Source organism: Coregonus lavaretus, assembly GCF_964263955.1.
Source record: "Coregonus lavaretus genome assembly, contig: HAP1_SCAFFOLD_630, whole genome shotgun sequence".
Classification (NCBI taxonomy): domain Eukaryota; kingdom Metazoa; phylum Chordata; class Actinopteri; order Salmoniformes; family Salmonidae; genus Coregonus; species Coregonus lavaretus.
In genome coordinates this window covers 170,835-190,725 of record NW_028162597.1, presented here as the reverse complement: position 1 = coordinate 190,725, position 19,891 = coordinate 170,835, and the positions used below count along the sequence as shown (strand labels likewise).

The 19,891-nt window shown below is 45.9% G+C and overlaps 1 pseudogene across 1 annotated transcript; it reads left to right on the top strand.

The window, feature by feature from the left end:
• Positions 1-261: 261 nt before the first annotated feature.
• Positions 262-19,688, top strand: LOC311119108 (polysialoglycoprotein-like; annotated as a pseudogene). Its single transcript has 7 exons — positions 262-345; positions 10,805-10,889; positions 11,075-11,140; positions 11,338-11,410; positions 11,539-11,666; positions 11,706-11,838; positions 19,597-19,688. The product of its transcript is annotated as a polysialoglycoprotein-like (transcript).
• The last annotated feature ends 203 nt before the right edge of the window (positions 19,689-19,891 follow it).

The window sequence follows — 19,891 nt, the reverse complement described above, 5'->3', positions numbered from 1 at the left end:
GCCTGTTAAAACTAGGCTACATCAATGAAATGGTGTGGTGACTTTGAGGGAACATTGTTGATTAAAATGCAACAAATACATAAAGAACACTTTAGATTGTGCATATTTCTCCATTTAGAGTGGTATAATCATGTCAGATTTTATTTAATGGTATTATATGCTTTTAAATAGCACTTTCGGTTTGAACGGGAATACCGGGAAGCCCGAGAATTTATTGCAATTTCCTCAGGAAGGAAAATTGGTAGATTCTCTGGAAAATATATGGCCAATGAGGCCTATGCCTACCCTCCTCCCCCAGCCAATGGGATGAACTCCGCGGGACCCCCACCCGAGTACTCCTACCAGGTACGGACGAGACATGGAGACAACTGTTCCTTTAATGTTTGACGAGGAATAAAATACCCAAGAATAAAGCTATATACAAGGAGTACCAGTTCCAGATCAGTGTGCAGGGTTACAAGGTATTTGAGGTAGATATTTGTACCCATTAGCTCTTCCTGGGGTCCAACAAAATTAATTTTTAAAACATTACAATACATTCATTACAGAATTTACAACATAAAGTGTGCCCCCTCAGGTCCATAATCCACTATCACATATCTACAACACAAAATCCATGTGTACGTGTGTGTATAGAACGTATGTTATCATGTGTGTGTATGCATGTGTCTGTGCCTATGTTTGTGTTGCTTCACAATCCCGCTGTTCCATAAGGTGTATTTTTAGAAATGTTTTAAATTTGATTCTACTGCTTGCATCAGTTACCTGATGTGGAATAGAGTTCCATGTAGTCATTGCTCTATGTAGTCCTGTGTGCCTCCCATAGTCTGTTCTGGACTTGGGGACTGTGAAGAGACCTCTGGTGGCAAGGTTGATAGATGTAGCTTTTAAAGTCTCCTCAGGAAGCATTTCAGCTGCAGTCAATACCAGTGGAGGCTCTTCAGAGGAAGAAGGGGAGGGCCATCCTCCTTAGTGAATTTCATGAAAATTAAAATGGTAAAACATTAAAAAAGTGATCCTTTTTACATAAAAATATGCTAAATATAATCACATCACCAAATAACTGATTAAAACACAGTATTTTGCAAAGGTCTACAGTAGCCTCAACAGCACTATGTAGGGTAGCACCATGGTGAAGCCGGAGAACAGCTAGCTTCCGTCCTCCACTGGGTACATTGACAAAACCTAGGAGGCTCATAGTTCTCACCCCCTTCCGTAGAGTTACACAGTTATTATGACAAATTCCGAAGGACGTCCTCCAGCCTATCAAAGCTCCTGCAGCATGAACTAACCTGTTGTTCATCCAATCAAAGGATCAGAGAATTAATCTAGTACTAAAAGCATAAACTACAGCTAGCGAGCACTGCAGTATATAAAATGTGGTGAGTAGTTGACTCAAAGAGAGAGAAAGAGAATAGTTGAAAAGTTTTGAACAAAATAATTTCTTCCAAAATGAAGGAGAAACGAGAGAAATAGCGAGAGAGAGATTTCATCATTTCTTTTTCACTTTCATTTACTTAGCTAGGAAATGCAGCTTGCTAGTTTAGCATACTGAAACACCCTGCTCAAACAGAGGGATGCTATGTTAGCTAGGTGGCTATGACTTTCCAACACAACACTGGAACTCTTCCAAGTCAAGATAAGCTTTTGGTATTACTAATTTATTGCCACTGGGGTCCGCCGGTGTAACTGCTTACTGACTGTACACTAATGTTACTGCATGATTGTAGCGTGTTTACTAATGTGTTAGTTCTATTAGCTATGCTGACTATGACGTTACTTATGGGGACAACAATGTAGGCTGGGTTTACCGGTTTGGCTTGGAAAGGTTTCTTCGCCTGGTCACATACAGCTGATGTGTTGTGCATTGAATTCCACAAGCGAAGGGAAGAGAAGGAATACAACGTGTCTGTTATGAAAGTGAACTCTGTTTACGTGTTTCAGGGGTGTATTCATTCCGCCGATTCTGTTGAAAATGGTTTCATAAACGGAAGCAAATGGAACAAAACAAAGATAAACATACATGAATTTGTCCAATAGAAACTCTAGTTTGCAACTGTTGGACTACTAATGATTACACCCTATATCAGCTAGATGCAGGCAAGAGTGTGTAAGGCGGTATTGAATGTCACTCTCTGTCACCTCAAATTTGTCTCTCGACATGTGCAGAGACGTGTTGGTAGAAGTGAGGTAGAACGGTTGTACTGTAAGTCTCTCCGCGTTAAAGTCTCTGCCCACTAGAAACGCTGCCTCTGGGTGTGCGGTTTATTGTTTGTTTATCACCTGTCAAAGTTGTGTCAATTCAAATCTGGCATTAGGAACAAAAGAGGTCAACACGACTTCTAAGATATACTAGTTATTTTAATTAATGCAAAAACCTTCAATGGTAAATATGATGTTTCGTATATACGGGCTCCTTGAAATACCTCGCAGGGCACTTCAGAGAACTAAATCTATTGTTTTAGATTCTTCCTCAAATACTCTTACAGAGAGAGAGTTTCCCACCTCTCTGCTGGCCAATCAGAGTAGACGCTTGAGCGTGGTTTAGACTTACTCAGCCAATCCGTTGGCGCACTGGCTGTTCCCCGCCTCTTAGCGCATCCCTGTTTCCAGGCATACGTTTATCATAACAACCTGTCATAATGAGAAGTGCCAGCTCCCCTAGACACCATTTCTACGTCCAAGGAAGGTTCACAGATCACAAAGAACCAGTATAGTCTAGTATTTGGAGACACAAATCCTTATCTCATTTTACCCCCTAAAACAGCTCTTCACATCAATCACAGCTTGCCAGGTGACACAACCTACATCAGCACAGTCCAGAATGCATTCTTTCTAAGTTAGTCATCCCATCAATTAGGAGAATAATAAATCCCCCATACACCCCATACAGTTTGTTGAGTGCCAAAGTTGTGTTGGCTTGGTAGATAAAAAGGTCTGCAGCTTACCATAAGCATTGTAGATTAGGTGAGCAAAATCTTGAGATTTACTTCACACTGGAAGCAGCGCACCAGTTGTTAATGGAGAGGCACACTCCTCCCCCTTTGGACTTTCCCGAGGCTGCCTACATCCGATCGTGCCATTGCATGGAGAAACCACTGAGTTCCATGTTCATAGATTGAGTCAGCCAAGTTTCTGCAAGGCATATAATATTGCAGCTTTTCAAGTCTCTCTGAAAGGAGACTCTCGAACGAAGCTCATCCATTTTATTCCTGATTGACTGGATATTTGCCAATGAAACGAAGGGGAGTGCCAGTCGATTTTCTCTTCATCTCAGTCTTAAGAAGACGCCAGCCCGACTAACATGTCTACGCCTGCAGCGTTTCTTTATAGCCCATGAAACAAAATAATAGTGTCCGGTGTGAACAAGAGAAAAGCTGGGTAAGAGTTGATGTCGGATTTGTAGTCGAAATCGAGGTTAGTAACTGTCGATCTGACTTCCACAAGTGCTTAGCGGTCATATGTGACAATAGTATGTACTTTCTGTAAGATGTCAGCCTTCTCAGTCTGCGCCATCTCTCTTTCTCTAACTCACTCTTGTAAAGTTCCTTCAGTAGTGATAGTTTAATTAGCATGATGTGAGTGATCCCATATTGCCAAAGTATTAAATAAGAGCACAATTAATTCATTGACAATTGATTAACATAGACATAAATATCATACCCACCAAAAAATGCTAAACTCCCCTGTTATTGGTAATGGTGAGACATTAGCATGTTTCAGGGGTATGATTGTTGTGTCTCTTTAACTTTCTTGCTCTTTATTATTCATGATTCATTCATGATTGTGTTCAGAAACAAGTTATATTTTTATTTACTATAAAATGGACTCCAAAATGACACAATACATTATTTACATATATTTCTATTGGACACAACATAATCCAAAACACAACCAAAACGAACTGCAAATGCAGCCAACAAGATTGTAGTCACAAGCAATGTTCCCTCTGAGCGAGCGCGTGTTTGATCGCGCAGTAGCCAGAGACTGCCTCATGCAGATCTCAGAAGAAATATCAGCCCTCAGAGAGAAGCACAAGATTGAACTACACTCAACAAGTTTTTCATGTTAGTTAACACTTCCAACATTTTTCCTTTACTGTGGCAATTGTGATCGAATCAACGCAATATTAGCCACTTTCAATGCAACATACTGAAACAAAACAAACTACTCAAGAGATTTTGTTGTAGGCAGAATGCATGGGAGTAGGATTCTATTGCACATGACTCAGCCCGTACTCTACACAGATGTGGGTATAACCAATCAGAGCTGCAGTAGGCCTGTATGCAAATAGACTATTGCCACATATGGATCTGTGCCATTTACTTTGAACTGGACTGTGTTTACAGCTCTGGTCGTGAGTAGATGTGCTTGTTTTGAGTTCAAAGCAAGAGCTGCATGTAGCCACGTGTGCACATTTTGTTCATATCCTTTGCTAGTTATTGTGTTATTAGCCCAGTTATAGGTAATTTCTAGTCAACAATGGGGGAGTGGTTGCTTCCTACAAGAGCACAACATGTGTGCATTTCTAGACATCTTTGAAAAGAGAGTCAGGTAAAGAGCTTTTTTTGTCTTAGTGTTATATTTTCAGACAGGCTTGAATAAACTAACAAGCCAATAGGCAGAGTGTAGCATAATTTGTCTGATTCTCTGTAGTAATGGTATGGGAATAATAATGCATTTTATTTTGTAAAGTGGTATCTTCCATCAAACAACACAACAAAATGTTCAGTCACCTCCTTGTCTGAAGGACAAGTCGATAAACAGGTTAACCTCTTAAGGATCGGACCCTTTTTTTCAATTTCCTCCTAAAATGACACACCCACATCTAACTGCCTGTAGCTCAAGACCTGAAGCAAGGATACGCATATTCTTGATACCATTTAAACGGAAATACTTTGAAGTTTGTGGAAATGTGAAATTAATGTAGGAGAATTTAACACATTAGATCTGGTAAAAGATAATACAAACAAAAAAACATGCATTTTCTATTCTTTTTTTGTTCCATCATTTTTGAAATGCAAGAGAAAGACCACAATATAATATTGCAGTTTAGGCGCAATTTAGATTTTGCCCATTTTGGCCACACAGCAGTGTGTTTGCAAAGTTTCTGATTGATCCAGTGAAGCAGTGCAATACTGGACTATTTTGTATCAAGTCTGCCCAAATGTGCCGAATTGGTCAATTGATGCATTTTCAAGTACATAACTATAGAGAACATACAAAAATGATATGGTAATACAAAATGTACGTTTACACGCTCCCAGGAATGTCATACATGATGGATCACTAGTGTCACGCCCTGGCTCTGGGACTCTGTTATGTTGAGCCAGGGTGTGTGGTTTCTATGTGTTTTGTGTGCTAGGGTTATTAACTAGTTCTTTTGTTTCTATGTTGGCCGGTGTGGTTCTCAATCAGAGGCAATGTGTATCAGCTGTTGCTTGTTGTCTCTGATTGGGAACCATACTTAGGCAGCCTGTTTTCCACAATGTGTTGTGGGATCTTGTTCCGTATGGTTTGTATTGTAACCAAGGACTTCACGTTTCGTATCGTTTGTTGTTTTGTTCGTGTGATCATTCAAATTAAAAGTATGTTCGCATTCCACGCTGCGCCTTGGTCCTCTGTGTATGACGATCGTGACAACTAGCTTATACATTAACTTTCACACATCTAGATGGCCTGGCGGGGTGGGTGTGGAGCCAGAGACAGCAGGTAGCTTAGTGGTTAAGAGCGTTGTGCCAGTAACCGAAAGGTCGCTGGTTCTAATCCCTGAGCCGACTAGGTGAAAAATCTGTCGATGTGCCCTTGAGCAAGGCACTTAACCCTAATTGCTCCTGTAAGTCGCTCTGGATAAGAGCGTCTGCTAAATGACTAATTATTATTTATTATTACAGCAGGGGTTCAAACTGTAGAACCCAGTTCCTACATTTGAATATAAAAATTGATTTTATCAAACAAAACTATGCTACATTTTATCTCTGAGACCCTTAGGATGACAAAACAGAGCAAGATTACTGAATGTAAGTACATTATTTACCTTCAGAGGTGAATTGATCAAACCAGTTGCCGTGATACATTTGTTGTGCACTCTCCTCAAACAATAACATGGTATTCTTTCACTGTAATAGCTACTGTAAATTGGACAGTGCAGTTAGATTAACAGGAATTTAAGCTTTCTGCCCATATGATAGATGTCTATGTCCTGGAAAGTTTGCTGATTCTTACAACAGTCATGCTAATCACATTAGCGCACGTTAATTCAACCGTCCCGTATACGGGACACCGATCTCATAGAGGTTAATGTCAAGCCCTGCATGTTTTTTTCAAAAGTCTCATGGAATGTAGGCCTACATTGAACACCACACATTGGCTGCTTCTGTAGGCTGAATGATTGAACAGCTATTTCCATGTTAAATGTTATGGGATGCATTTTCTCCATTGTTTTTGACAGTAGGCCTACATTATGATCAAATAGCCATAGTAGCCTACTTGGCCACTGTTAAAACAGTAAGTTAAAGCGGGCACAGCCTCAGTGTTCACAGTTAACACTCGTTGGAAGTTGAACAGAATTTTCAAAACGTTCAAGTTTGCGCTCAGCCGACCTGAAATTTGCTCAGTGCTAAAATAGATTAGAGGGAATATTGGTCACAAGCTTGATGTTGTCATTGCGTGCTAGGAATATGGGACCAAATACTAAACTTTTGACACTAAACGTTTGACTACTCACTATAATTGGATTTGTCCAATTAATTATGATACATTCAAATGGGGGGACTAGATACATAAAATGCTTTCATTTCTAAAACAGATATGAATGAAAATACCCTCAAATAAAAAGTGACATTCTGTACTGTCGCCTCACATGAAACACTTGATCTCAGATCCAAAATGCTGGAGTATAGAGACAAATTAAAAGTCTTAGCTTCACTGTCCAAATAAATTAGGGGAATGTATGAAAACATCTTCTCCAGGACAAACCTCCACCCTACTCCCCTGCTGAAGACAAGAAGAGCGCCTGTATCTCAGCTCCCACCCCTCCTTCTCACGGCCTGTACTGGACACTATTATTTGTTTATTTATTATTTGTCTGTACAGGTTTTTAATGTGACGACTTAAATATGAGAGGGTAGCAGTCGATCATATGACCAGGTCTCTGTTGAAAAATAAATATTATTGCAAAGAGACTAGCCTGAATTAACCTTAAAAAACAGTTTTTAAATACATAAGAGTTGGTGAAGTTTGACTTATGGTACAAATCTGAAATGTCACCCTTGTATATAGGGAATATGGTGTAATATGAAACTTGAACTTTGTGTTGATAGGGACCATAATGTCTAGGTAGTATAGAAGCGAATCCCTGATCCTAGTCCAACTAACTATACTGAACAAAAATATGAACGCAACACGTAAAGTGTTGGTCCCATTTTTCATGAGCTGAAACAAAAGATCCCAGAAATGTTCCATACGCACAAAAATATTATTTATCTTAAAATTAGTGCACAAATGTGTTCACATCCCTGTTAGTGAGCATTTCTCCTTTGCCAAGATAATACATCCACCTGACAGGTGTGGCATATCAAGAAGCTGATTAAACAGCATGATCAATACAGAGGTGCACCTTGTGCTGGGGACAATAAAATACCACTCTAAAATGTGCAGTTTTGTCACACAACACAACGCCACAGATTAGATTAGGGCCTAATTTATGTATTTAAATTGACTGATTTCCTTATATGAACTGTAACTCAGTAAAATCTTTTAAATGTTTGCATGTTGCGTTTACAATATGTTTTTGTTCAGTGTACATGGAAAGATTATCTTGGCTATATGCTACTACTGCTACTGCCTGTGTGTGTGTGTGTGTGTGTGTGTGTATAGAGAAGTTGGCCTATTATGTCATGTCCTGAATGTCACTCTTCTGAACATTCTAGAACACACTCACTCACCCACCACATCACATCAAGGAATAAAAAAATAAATAATCCTTGACCAACACTTTACATGTTGCGTTTATATTTTTGTTCAGTGTACATACGGGTCTAAAGAGATAAACTATGTAGTGTTTGACATGAGTTTGAGGGCCTGTTGCATTTTCGCAACCTGGGGTCTCACCAGGTTAAGGATTTTGTTTCTAAAATGCTGACTTGGCTAAATTATCTCACTATGGGAAAAATGGGTGTTGCAGACTACAGTCGGAGAAGGAAAGGTCTCACATACACAGGATAGTTCCGTAATACGCCTAAATGACTTACTTTCCTACATACATCCTAGTACTTTCCCAAACTAACTGATCTTAGAAGTCTCCACGGAGCATAATGGAAGGCCATATTGCTTTCACCCATCCAGGCATCAGTGTCCTAGTATCCAACTGGAACAGGGGCTGGGATTCAATCGAAATAACTAGCTCGCTTCCCTCTATATATGTAATTACTCCCCTAGACCAAGGTTAGTGACACAAGTATAGACAATATGGTTCTTGCTCTACCTAGCCCATAGAGAATGATAGAGATATCATCTTTATATACACTGAGTATACAAAACATGAAGAACTCTTTCCATGACATAGACTGACCAGGTGAATCCAGGTGAAAGCTATGATCCCTTATTGATGTCACTTGTTAAATCCACTTCAATCAGTGTAGATGAAGGGGAGGAGACAGGTTAAAGAAGGAGTGTTAAGCCTTGAGACAATTGAGACATGGATTGTGTATTTGTATGTGTGCCATTCAGAGAGTGAATGGGCAAGACAAAACATTTAAGTGCCTATGAACGGGGTATGTTATTAGGTGGCAGGCACACTGGTTTGTGTCAAGAACTGTAACACTGCTGGGGTTTCCCGTGTGTATCAAGAATTGTCCACCACCCAAAGGACACCTAGCCAACTTGACACAACTGTGGAAAGCATTGGAGTTAACATGGGCCAGTACCCCTGTAGAGTCCATGCACCGACAAATTTAGGCTTTTCTGAGGGCAAAAGGGGGGATGGGGTGGGACTTCCTATAGGTTAAGGAATGATCACAGAATTCCATCCAGGTCACCACGGGGGATCAGCCAATGAATTATACTCATGAGAAAAAATGCCATAACTGCAGGTGGCAGTAAATCGCCAACCTTGGCTTTATACCTGTTCAAACACACTCTAGGTGGCAGTGTGCACCCTTTCAGTTTGTTTGCCAACTCATAGAAGCAGTAGGAGAAGAAAATGACAATGGACTACTTCAAAATGGAGATGGCCTCAATGGCGCTGCCTGTGCTCTTGCAGACACCATAATGGGACAGATACAATGATGCGATGTCTATCGAAGTCTATGGTTATGGAGACTAATCCAATATGAGATTGTTAGGTCACGGTCATTCCCTTTCGTGTTGTCATCGTGGCAAGCAGAGGGTGATGCTGACGCCCCTATCCAACAGGCAGGGAACAGCTCCTGAGTGAAGGCACAGTGGAAGGCATGCAGCCGCGTGGGAGTGGTGGGAGTGGCCAGCCATCGTTTCCCGGCACCCATTGTGCCAGGCGCTCAACTGGCACTCATCCAGCTGGAGGCTCCAGGGAAGATCGTTCATTCCCACCATACACTGATTCCCCTTTTCCTTCCTGGGGGAGATATGTAGGGGTCAAAGATTATGGTGGGAAGAGGCACCCGTAGGTTCTCCCTGGAGAGGAGCAGGTGACCGTTGACCGTGCGAGGGTCAAAGGTCAGGGTACAGCGGTCTGAGGAGGAGGAGGAGGGGGAAGGGAGCAGGGGAGAAGACATTTAGGTGTACAGCTTATTAGTCTAAATTAGCTCTAAAACAACGGATAGGTGATAGATCATTCAGGTTACTAATTATATAGCCCAGAATAGTTGTTATTATTTACAGTTACTGTGTTAATATCTATGAGAGTTTTATGTTAAAGTAAGGAACAACCACATACATTCACTGAGGCCCTGCTTTCTGGCTAGGTGTCATGGAGCAGCAGGACTGGGGACCACAGCCAGGATGGTGTGCTTATCCTGGGGAGAACCTAGTGAAGGGGATGGGGAAGAGGAGAGAGATTGGGCGAGAAATACAGAGACATATATTTTAACAGATTGGAGATGACTATACATAAAAATAAAATCCTTCATACAGTGAGGTTAGGTGAGGTTAGGTTACCTTGCTTGTCCTGCTCCACAGCTGTAGACACAGCCTTCTCCAGGTCCTCAGACACTAGCTTGGAGATCCGTTACAGGATGTCTGTCACCCCGCTGAGCCTGTCCTGCAGGTTAGGGATCACATCCACTTGAATGTCCTTCATATGACGAATCTCCACCAGCCAAGTCTCCTACAGAGCAAATGAGGAAAATATGATATATGGTTAGTAACAATACAATATGAAAATTTGATCCCAAAGCTACTAACAGCTAACATATATATTTATGTATGTGATCTATGTAAATAAAGGAATATAACACAGGTGTAAAACTGTGAAGGACCATATGGTGGAGGCCTACCCATTTCCCAGGATCATAATAAAAAGTGGATTTGGGTACAGTGTTTATTTCCCCCGAAAATCTTTGAAGATTATACCTAAAATAATTAGGCCTACTTCTTTCTACTGCTGATCTGAGACCAGAAGGGTAAAACATAGCAGATATAAATGCAATATATAGAGTAGAAAAGATTGCCTGCCCTCCAAAGAAACATCTGTTCTACATGGTCTATTTCTATCTGAATGTTTCAACTCAATCAAGCATGTTAATTGATCGTTAAGTCATGTTTGTCTGGTAAACGGTCATTAGTGGCCTATATAAGCCTCATACAGGCCACGGGATGACATTACTTGTTGATAATAAAGACTATTCTCATAATCATGGGAGGTGTGAGAGAATTTCTGCTCTTTGTGCTGACTGTGGGGGTCTTCAAAGGTTGGTTCACTAATGTTTTATTTGGATTGAAGGGTTTTGTTTGGGAAACATGTTGAACTTTGTAAGTTGGAGATTCAAATTTGACTGTCTGTTTCTTCCACGTTGGTCATCTTTTTTGTTCACTGCTATTAAATATATGTAGCTATTTTGTATCAACTCAACTTCTGTCAACTCTTTCTCCTCAGTTTCTTGTTCCCCTGTTGGCAAGTCCCAGAAACAAGATCAAGTCTCTCTGCAGAGGAGACTTGGAGGTAAGCGTTTCTTCCCCTATGTTATCCCATCCCTTCTAGCAATGTTCTTTGCTGCTGTGTTTTAAACTAATTCAACACCGTAGAGTAACCCAGTCTAAATAACAAATGTTTAGAATCTTTTTTTAAACAAGAAGTTATCAAACCCTTTGCTGTTGATTTTGAAAATTTGCTTGTGTACCTGAACCTACGTTTTTCAGAGCTGTCATCAAATGACGTCTCCATTGTACATGCTCCGATCCATAGGGTCTGATGCTAAAGAAGCCAGAAAATGTTAGGCCTGCAACATTCGTTTAGAACTACGTCGGGTTCAGTGGGGTGCAATGTTGCTGAACATTCAAATGGCAATTTGGCCTAGACCGTGTAGAACACCCAACTGTTCCTCTTCTCTTTTTCTCTAGAGTATTTGGAGACAAATGAAGTAGCATCCCAAGACTCTCCAAACTATGGTAGCTCTCTGGCAAACGATGACCTGGCCTCTGCTGAGAAGATGAGACGCTGGTCTGATGACTATGGAAACTCTCCTACTGCCACAACCGCTTCAGAAGCCACAACTGGCATGTCCGACGACGCCGCTTCAGAAGCCACAACTGGCACGTCCGACGACGCCGCTTCAGAAGCCACAACTGGCACGTCCGACGACGCCGCTTCAGAAGCCACAACTGGCACGTCCGACGACGCCGCTTCAGAAGCCACAACTGGCACGTCCGACGACGCCGCTTCAGAAGCCACAACTGGCACGTCCGACGACGCCGCTTCAGAAGCCACAACTGGCACGTCCGACGACGCCGCTTCAGAAGCCACAACTGGCACGTCCGACGACGCCGCTTCAGAAGCCACAACTGGCACGTCCGACGACGCCGCTTCAGAAGCCACAACTGGCACGTCCGACGACGCCGCTTCAGAAGCCACAACTGGCACGTCCGACGACGCCGCTTCAGAAGCCACAACTGGCACGTCCGACGACGCCGCTTCAGAAGCCACAACTGGCACGTCCGACGACGCCGCTTCAGAAGCCACAACTGGCACGTCCGACGACGCCGCTTCAGAAGCCACAACTGGCACGTCCGACGACGCCGCTTCAGAAGCCACAACTGGCACGTCCGACGACGCCGCTTCAGAAGCCACAACTGGCACGTCCGACGACGCCGCTTCAGAAGCCACAACTGGCACGTCCGACGACGCCGCTTCAGAAGCCACAACTGGCACGTCCGACGACGCCGCTTCAGAAGCCACAACTGGCACGTCCGACGACGCCGCTTCAGAAGCCACAACTGGCACGTCCGACGACGCCGCTTCAGAAGCCACAACTGGCACGTCCGACGACGCCGCTTCAGAAGCCACAACTGGCACGTCCGACGACGCCGCTTCAGAAGCCACAACTGGCACGTCCGACGACGCCGCTTCAGAAGCCACAACTGGCACGTCCGACGACGCCGCTTCAGAAGCCACAACTGGCACGTCCGACGACGCCGCTTCAGAAGCCACAACTGGCACGTCCGACGACGCCGCTTCAGAAGCCACAACTGGCACGTCCGACGACGCCGCTTCAGAAGCCACAACTGGCACGTCCGACGACGCCGCTTCAGAAGCCACAACTGGCACGTCCGACGACGCCGCTTCAGAAGCCACAACTGGCACGTCCGACGACGCCGCTTCAGAAGCCACAACTGGCACGTCCGACGACGCCGCTTCAGAAGCCACAACTGGCACGTCCGACGACGCCGCTTCAGAAGCCACAACTGGCACGTCCGACGACGCCGCTTCAGAAGCCACAACTGGCACGTCCGACGACGCCGCTTCAGAAGCCACAACTGGCACGTCCGACGACGCCGCTTCAGAAGCCACAACTGGCACGTCCGACGACGCCGCTTCAGAAGCCACAACTGGCACGTCCGACGACGCCGCTTCAGAAGCCACAACTGGCACGTCCGACGACGCCGCTTCAGAAGCCACAACCGGCACGTCCGACGACGACACAACTGGCTACTGAAGCCACGAGAACTACTGATTGTGGTTAATTTATACTCTAGCACAAGTGGGGACGAGTCTGTAGACCAAGCGCCTTCTGTTACTGACCATGCCATTGAGGAACAGTTCACCTCTGCATCTGAGACCCCGTTGACCACAAACATGGATATCTGAAGTGGGACGTACATGGGTACTCTAGTCCAGGTTGTGTGTAACTGCGTTTGTGTGTTTTGCCTCAATTAAACAGTAACTTTAATACTTGTGTCCTTAGTTTTGTTTTGGAGGTTCAATGACCTGACTTTAGTAACTGGGGTGATGGCAAAACAGTTTTATTGCATTATAAACCTGCTTTGGCATCAGCAATATATTACTACTTCGACCAATTTGTGGTTAAGGTGTTTAAATTACCTTTGGACTTTCTTAAGCTACATTTGCTTATGCTAGTAGCATCAAATGATGTAATGGGTTCTAGGTCAATTTAACCTGATGTAGTTTGTAGAACTGAGCGCTTGGGGTTGGTGCATATCACGTCTGTAAATGAGGATGTTGCTAGAATTGGGGTTAATGGTGTCAGTGCTGAATGTTGTCAAATTGCATTTAAATTACTCTGCTGAGTGTCTACTAGTCTTGAGTCTACGGACAATTGGTTTCCTACTCGTGAATTCTTACATGTAACACCAGCTCTCATATCATTAGCCAATCGTTTTGGGGGTTGGTCTGCATATGCCAGTAAAAATCCAAACTTTTAGGTTAAAGGCAATGTTAACCTGTCTTAGCTGGCAGGCTGCGATCTGGTCCTAGCTCTCCCAGAGTTGCTTGTAGCGCCTAGGGTTTGTGCGTCGTAGCCTACCGTTTTTAGTCGCCATGAATTCAAAGTGCATGTACACGCAACCTTGAAATACAGTAACAAAATTGACTCCAACTTTTGAGCTACCGGTAGGCCTACCTGCTTTAATACAAAAGGTCTGTGGCAAAGCTTTACTCATTTATGCCAACGAGGCCGACTGCAAATCCGACCTGAATTGAGCCTGTTTTGAAGCAACACGTTAAAACGGGTATGGCCTATGCAAATGATTTTGTTTGCTACATGGAATCAGTCAGTGTCAATTACTTAGTTTCTGACCAAGTGTTTTTCCTGTTGAAAAATAATGCGAGAACTGTATTTTGTATTGAATAAAAGTAATAATGGCAGTTTATTTACTTTGAATATATAGTCCGTTTGTGTAGTCCAAAGTCTCACGTTTCATTTATGCTGTGACTTCAGAGATGATCATTTACTTTATTGCTAGAAAACAGATGCAGTAAGTAGGCCTCATAAGATTTTATGTAAAATATAGCCTACCTTAGAATGGCATATTAAATGCGGGTTTAGATTCACGGGCAATTGATCAACTGCGGCGCTATCCATTGTTGAATCTCCGCTTAACTGTTTGATTATTGGAGATTCAGATTAGTTTCCTCTGACAAAATCATAACAATAAGTGAAGTATAAACAGCCACAACCTTCCCAAATTCCCTCGATAGCCAGGTGCAAGGGGAGAGAAAAGGACCAAAATGCATCTTTCAAAGGTAGGCTAAAAATATTAATTTGTACTGTATTAACCTCATATTTGACCCGTCGGCCATCAGTGCTTCATAGGCCTGTTAAAACTAGGCTACATCAATGAAATGGTGTGGTGACTTTGAGGGAACATTGTTGATTAAATTGCAACAAATACATAAAGAACCCTTTAGATTGTGCATATTTCTCCATTTAGAGTGGTATAATCATGTCAGATTTTATTTAATGGTATTATATGCTTTTAAATAGCACTTTCGGTTTGAACGGGAATACCGGGAAGCCCGAGAATTTCTTGCAATTTCCTCAGGAAGGAAAATTGGTAGATTCTCTGGAAAATATATGGCCAATGAGGCCTATGCCTACCCTCCTCCCCCAGCCAATGGGATGAACTGTCACGGTTTCGGCCGAGGCTGCTCCTCCTCCTGGTTCGGGCAGGCTTCGGCGGTCGTCGTCCCCGGAGTACTAGCTGCCACCGATCTATGTTTCATGTTCGTTTGGTTTTGTCTGGATGTTGTACACCTGTGTCTTGTTAGTCCTCGTTAGTGTCCTATTTAGTTCTCGTTGTGTGTGCTTGTCGTTGTGTGTGATTGCGCTTCTGTTTCGTGTTTGGAGCTACATTTTCCCTCCAGTGTTTTGGAGAGGTTATTTTTGCACATGTTTGTGCGCCGTTTCTTTTGTCGCCTGTGTGCGCCGTGTATTCGCCTTCGGGCTTATTGTGCTTCTGTCTTTTATATATATTGCACTAAAGCCTTTGGACTGAGCCTCTGCGTTCTGCGCATGATTCATACACCACACCCACCTTCAGCACGCCTTGACAGAATCACACACCTTAATGGAATCAGCAGGATCGGCAGTGACGCCTGTGTCGCTCGAGGAGCATCTCCGTGGGCAAGAGGGCCAGATAAGACAACTGGTGTCCGCTCTACAGGAGGTAATCAACACCTTGCACCGATGGGAGGCCAGCAGGGTACCCACACCTCCACCTACCCTGCCCACCCCATCGGTCGGTCCACCAGTCCCAGGTTCGGAACCCAGGGGGATTCGGCTCTCGCTCCCGAGGGCGTATGACGGAACAGCTGCCGGGTGTCAGGGGTTCCTCCTGCAGGTGGAGCTCTACCTGGCCACTGTACACCCGGTGCCCTCGGGATACGAGAGCGTTTCCGCCCTCATCTCCTGTCTCACGGGCAAGGCGTTGGAGTGGGCTAACGCCGAGTGGAGGAAGATGGACGCCAACACCATCACCTACGCCGAGTTCTCCCGCCGCTTCAAGGCCGTGTTCGACCATCCACCTGAGGGCAAAGCGGCGGGGGAGCGTCTAGTCCATTTGAGACAGGGGAAGAGGAGCGCTCAGGTGTTCGCTCTAGAGTACCGGACTCTAGCGGCGGATGCAGGGTGGAATGAACGGGCTCTCATCGACCATTTTCGATGTAGCCTACGAGAGGACGTTCAACGTGAGTTGGCCTGCAGGGATACCCATCTTACCTTCGACCAATTGGTCGATATGTCCATCCGTCTGGACACCCTGCTGGCCCGAGGGGAGTCCGTCCATTCCGCCCTCCGGCACCTCCGAGCCGAGCCCTATGGAGCTCGGGGGTGCCGGCGCTAGAGAACGGAGGAGGAGGAGCCCGAGGGGGCCTGTCTCCTGCACCAAGTGCGGTCGTGGAGGGCACACTGCGGCCAGGTGCTGGGGATGGTTCTCCGGGGGAGAAGACAACAGGCCACGCACTGGGGGGGCCTCCCAGGTGAGTAGACGTCCCACTTACCCAGAGCTTTCTGTTGCGCACTTTTGTATACCTGTGTGTTTTCCACAGGTTGCACTTCATTCCCAGCATAAGGCGCTAGTAGATTCAGGCGCAGCTGGGAATTTTGTTGATCGGAAGTTTTGTTTTGAGTTAGGGATCCCTCTCCTACCTGTTGACAAACCTTTTCCCGTTCATGCCTTAGATAGCCGCCCGTTGGGGTCGGGGTTGATCAGGGAGATCACAGCGCCACTTCGGATGTGTGCGCAGGGGGGTCATGAGGAGACTATACAGCTGTATCTGATCGACTCTCCTGCGTACCCAGTGGTGCTGGGGATTCCCTGGTTAAGCACCCATAACCCTGCTATTTCGTGGCAACAGAGGGCTCTCGATGGGTGGTCTGCTCAGTGCGAGGGGCGATGTCTGGGTGTTTCCGTGGGGGCGACTTCGGTGGAAAGTCCAAACCAAGTGCCCGCACTGCACATTCCGCCTGAATATGGGGATTTAGCTCTCGTGTTTAGCAAAACTGGGGCGACGCAGTTGCCTCCTCATAGACAGGGGGATTGTGCGATTGATCTCCAGGCAGGAGCAGCGCTCCCACGGAGCCATGTGTATCCTTTGTCTCAAGAGGAGAGAAAAGCTATGGAGACTTACATAGCCGAATCTTTGAGACAGGGATACATTCGGCCCTCCACTTCTCCCGCCTCCTCGAGCTTCTTTTTTGTGAAAAAGAAAGATGGAGGGTTGCGCCCGTGCATTGATTACCGTGGACTCAATCAGATTACTGTGAAATACAGTTATCCACTCCCTCTGATTGCGACCATGACGGAGTCATTGCATGGAGCGCGGTTTTTCACAAAACTGGATCTCAGGAGCGCGTATAACTTGGTGCGCATTAGGAAGGGTGACGAATGGAAGACAGCTTTTAGTACCACGTCAGGTCATTTCGAATATCTCGTCATGCCATATGGGTTGATGAATGCTCCATCAGTCTTCCAATCCTTCGTAGATGACATATTCCGGGATATGCAGGGACAAGGGGTGGTCGTGTACATTGATGACATTCTGGTGTACTCGTCTACCCGAGCCGAGCATATAACCCTGGTGCGTCGTGTATTGAGGAGGCTGTTGGAGCACGACCTATATGTCAAGGCAGAGAAATGTCTGTTTTTCCAGGAGTTGGTCTCCTTTTTGGGTTATCGGTTGTCCGCGTCAGGGGTGAGAATGGAGGTGGATCGTGTGTCCGCTGTGCGTAATTGGCAAACCCCAACTACTGTAAAAGAGGTGCAGCAGTTTTTGGGCTTTGCGAATTACTACCGGAGGTTTATCCGGGGTTTTGGACAGGTGGCAGCTCCCATCACGTCCCTTCTGAAGGGGGGTCCGGTGCGCCTGCAGTGGTCAGCCGATGCGGACAGGGCCTTTAGGAGACTGAAGGACCTGTTTACGTCGGCTCCGGTGCTGGCGCATCCGGATCCCGCATTACCCTTTCAGGTCGAGGTAGACGCGTCTGAGGCTGGTATAGGGGCCGTTCTCTCTCAACGGTCCGGCACGCCACCTAAACTCCGCCCCTGTGCTTTTTACTCAAAGAAGCTCAGCCCGGCGGAGCGTAACTATGACGTTGGGGACAGGGAGCTGTTAGCTGTAGTTCAAGCCCTTAAGGTGTGGAGGCATTGGCTTGAGGGGGCTCAACACCCTTTCCTCATTTTGACTGACCATCGGAACCTGGAGTACATCCGGGCAGCGAGGAGACTGAACCCTCGCCAGGCTCGATGGAGTATGTTTCTCACCAGGTTCGTATTTAAAATCACGTACATCCCTGGGTCCCAGAATGGTAAGGCGGATGCGCTGTCCCGGCGGTATGACACGGAGGAGAGGTCCGTTGAGCCCACTCCCATACTACCGGAGTCTTGCCTTGTGGCACCGGTGGTGTGGGAGGTCGATGCCGAAATCGAGCGAGCGTTGCGTACCGACCCCAGCCCTCCACAGTGTCCTGAGGGTCGGAAGTACGTTCCGCTCGAGATTCGGGATCGACTCATTTACTGGGCTCACACGTCACCCTCCTCTGGACATCCGGGTATCGGCCGGACGGTGCATTCCCTTAGCCCTAAATACTGGTGGCCCACTTTGGCTAGGGATGTGAGGGTTTATGTCTCCTCCTGCTCGGTGTGTGCCCAGTGTAAGGCGCCCCGACATCTGCCCAGGGGTAAGTTACAACCCCTGCCCGTTCCACAACGACCATGGTCCCACCTCTCGGTGGATTTTTTGACAGACCTTCCCCTCTCTCAGGGGAATACCACCATCCTGGTCGTTGTGGACCGGTTCTCTAAGGCCTGTCGTCTTCTCCCTATGTCGGGTCTTCCTACTGCCCTAGAGACCGCTGAGGCCCTATTTACCCACGTCTTCCGGCATTACGGGGTACCCGAGGATATAGTGTCTGATCGAGGCCCCCAGTTTACCTCTTGTGTTTGGAGAGCGTTCATGGAGCGTTTGGGGGTCTCGGTTAGCCTTACCTCAGGGTACCACCCGGAGAGTAACGGGCAGGTAGAACGTGTCAACCAGGATGTGGGTAGGTTTCTGAGGTCGTATTGCCAGGACCGGCCGGAGGAGTGGGCACGGTACATTCCCTGGGCCGAGATGGCCCAGAACTCTCTCCGCCACTCCTCTACTAACCTAACCCCCTTCCAATGTGTGTTAGGTTACCAGCCGGTTCTGGCACCTTGGCAGCAGAGCCAGATCGAGGCCCCTGCGGTGGATGATTGGATGAGGCGCTCGGAAGAGACGTGGAACGCTGCCCACGTCCATCTGCAGCGGGCCGTCCTTCGTCACAAGGCGAGCGCCGATCTCCACCGCAGTGAGGGGCCGGTGTACGCACCCGGAGATCGAGTCTGGCTCTCTACCAGAAACCTACCCCTCCGCCTGCCCTGCCGGAAGCTGGGTCGGCGGTTTGTGGGGCCCTTTGCGCTTCTGTGATTGCGCTTCTGTTTCGTGTTTGGAGCTACATTTTCCATCCAGTGTTTTGGAGAGGTTATTTTTGCACATGTTTGTGCGCCGTTTGTTTTGTCGCCTGTGTGCGCCGTGTATTCGCCTTCGGGCTTATTGTGCTTCTGTCTTTTATATATATTGCACTAAAGCCTTTGGACTGAGCCTCTGCGTTCTGCGCATGATTCATACACCACACCCACCTTCAGCACGCCTTGACATGAACTCCGCGGGACCCCCACCCGAGTACTCCTACCAGGTACTGACGAGACATGGAGACAACTGTTCCTTTAATGTTTGACGAGGAATAAAATACCCAAGAATAAAGCTATATACAAGGAGTACCAGTTCCAGATCAGTGTGCAGGGTTACAAGGTATTTGAGGTAGATATTTGTACCCATTAGCTCTTCCTGGGGTCCAACAAAATTAATTTTTAAAACATTACAATACATTCATTACAGAATTTACAACATAAAGTGTGCCCCCTCAGGCCCATAATCCAC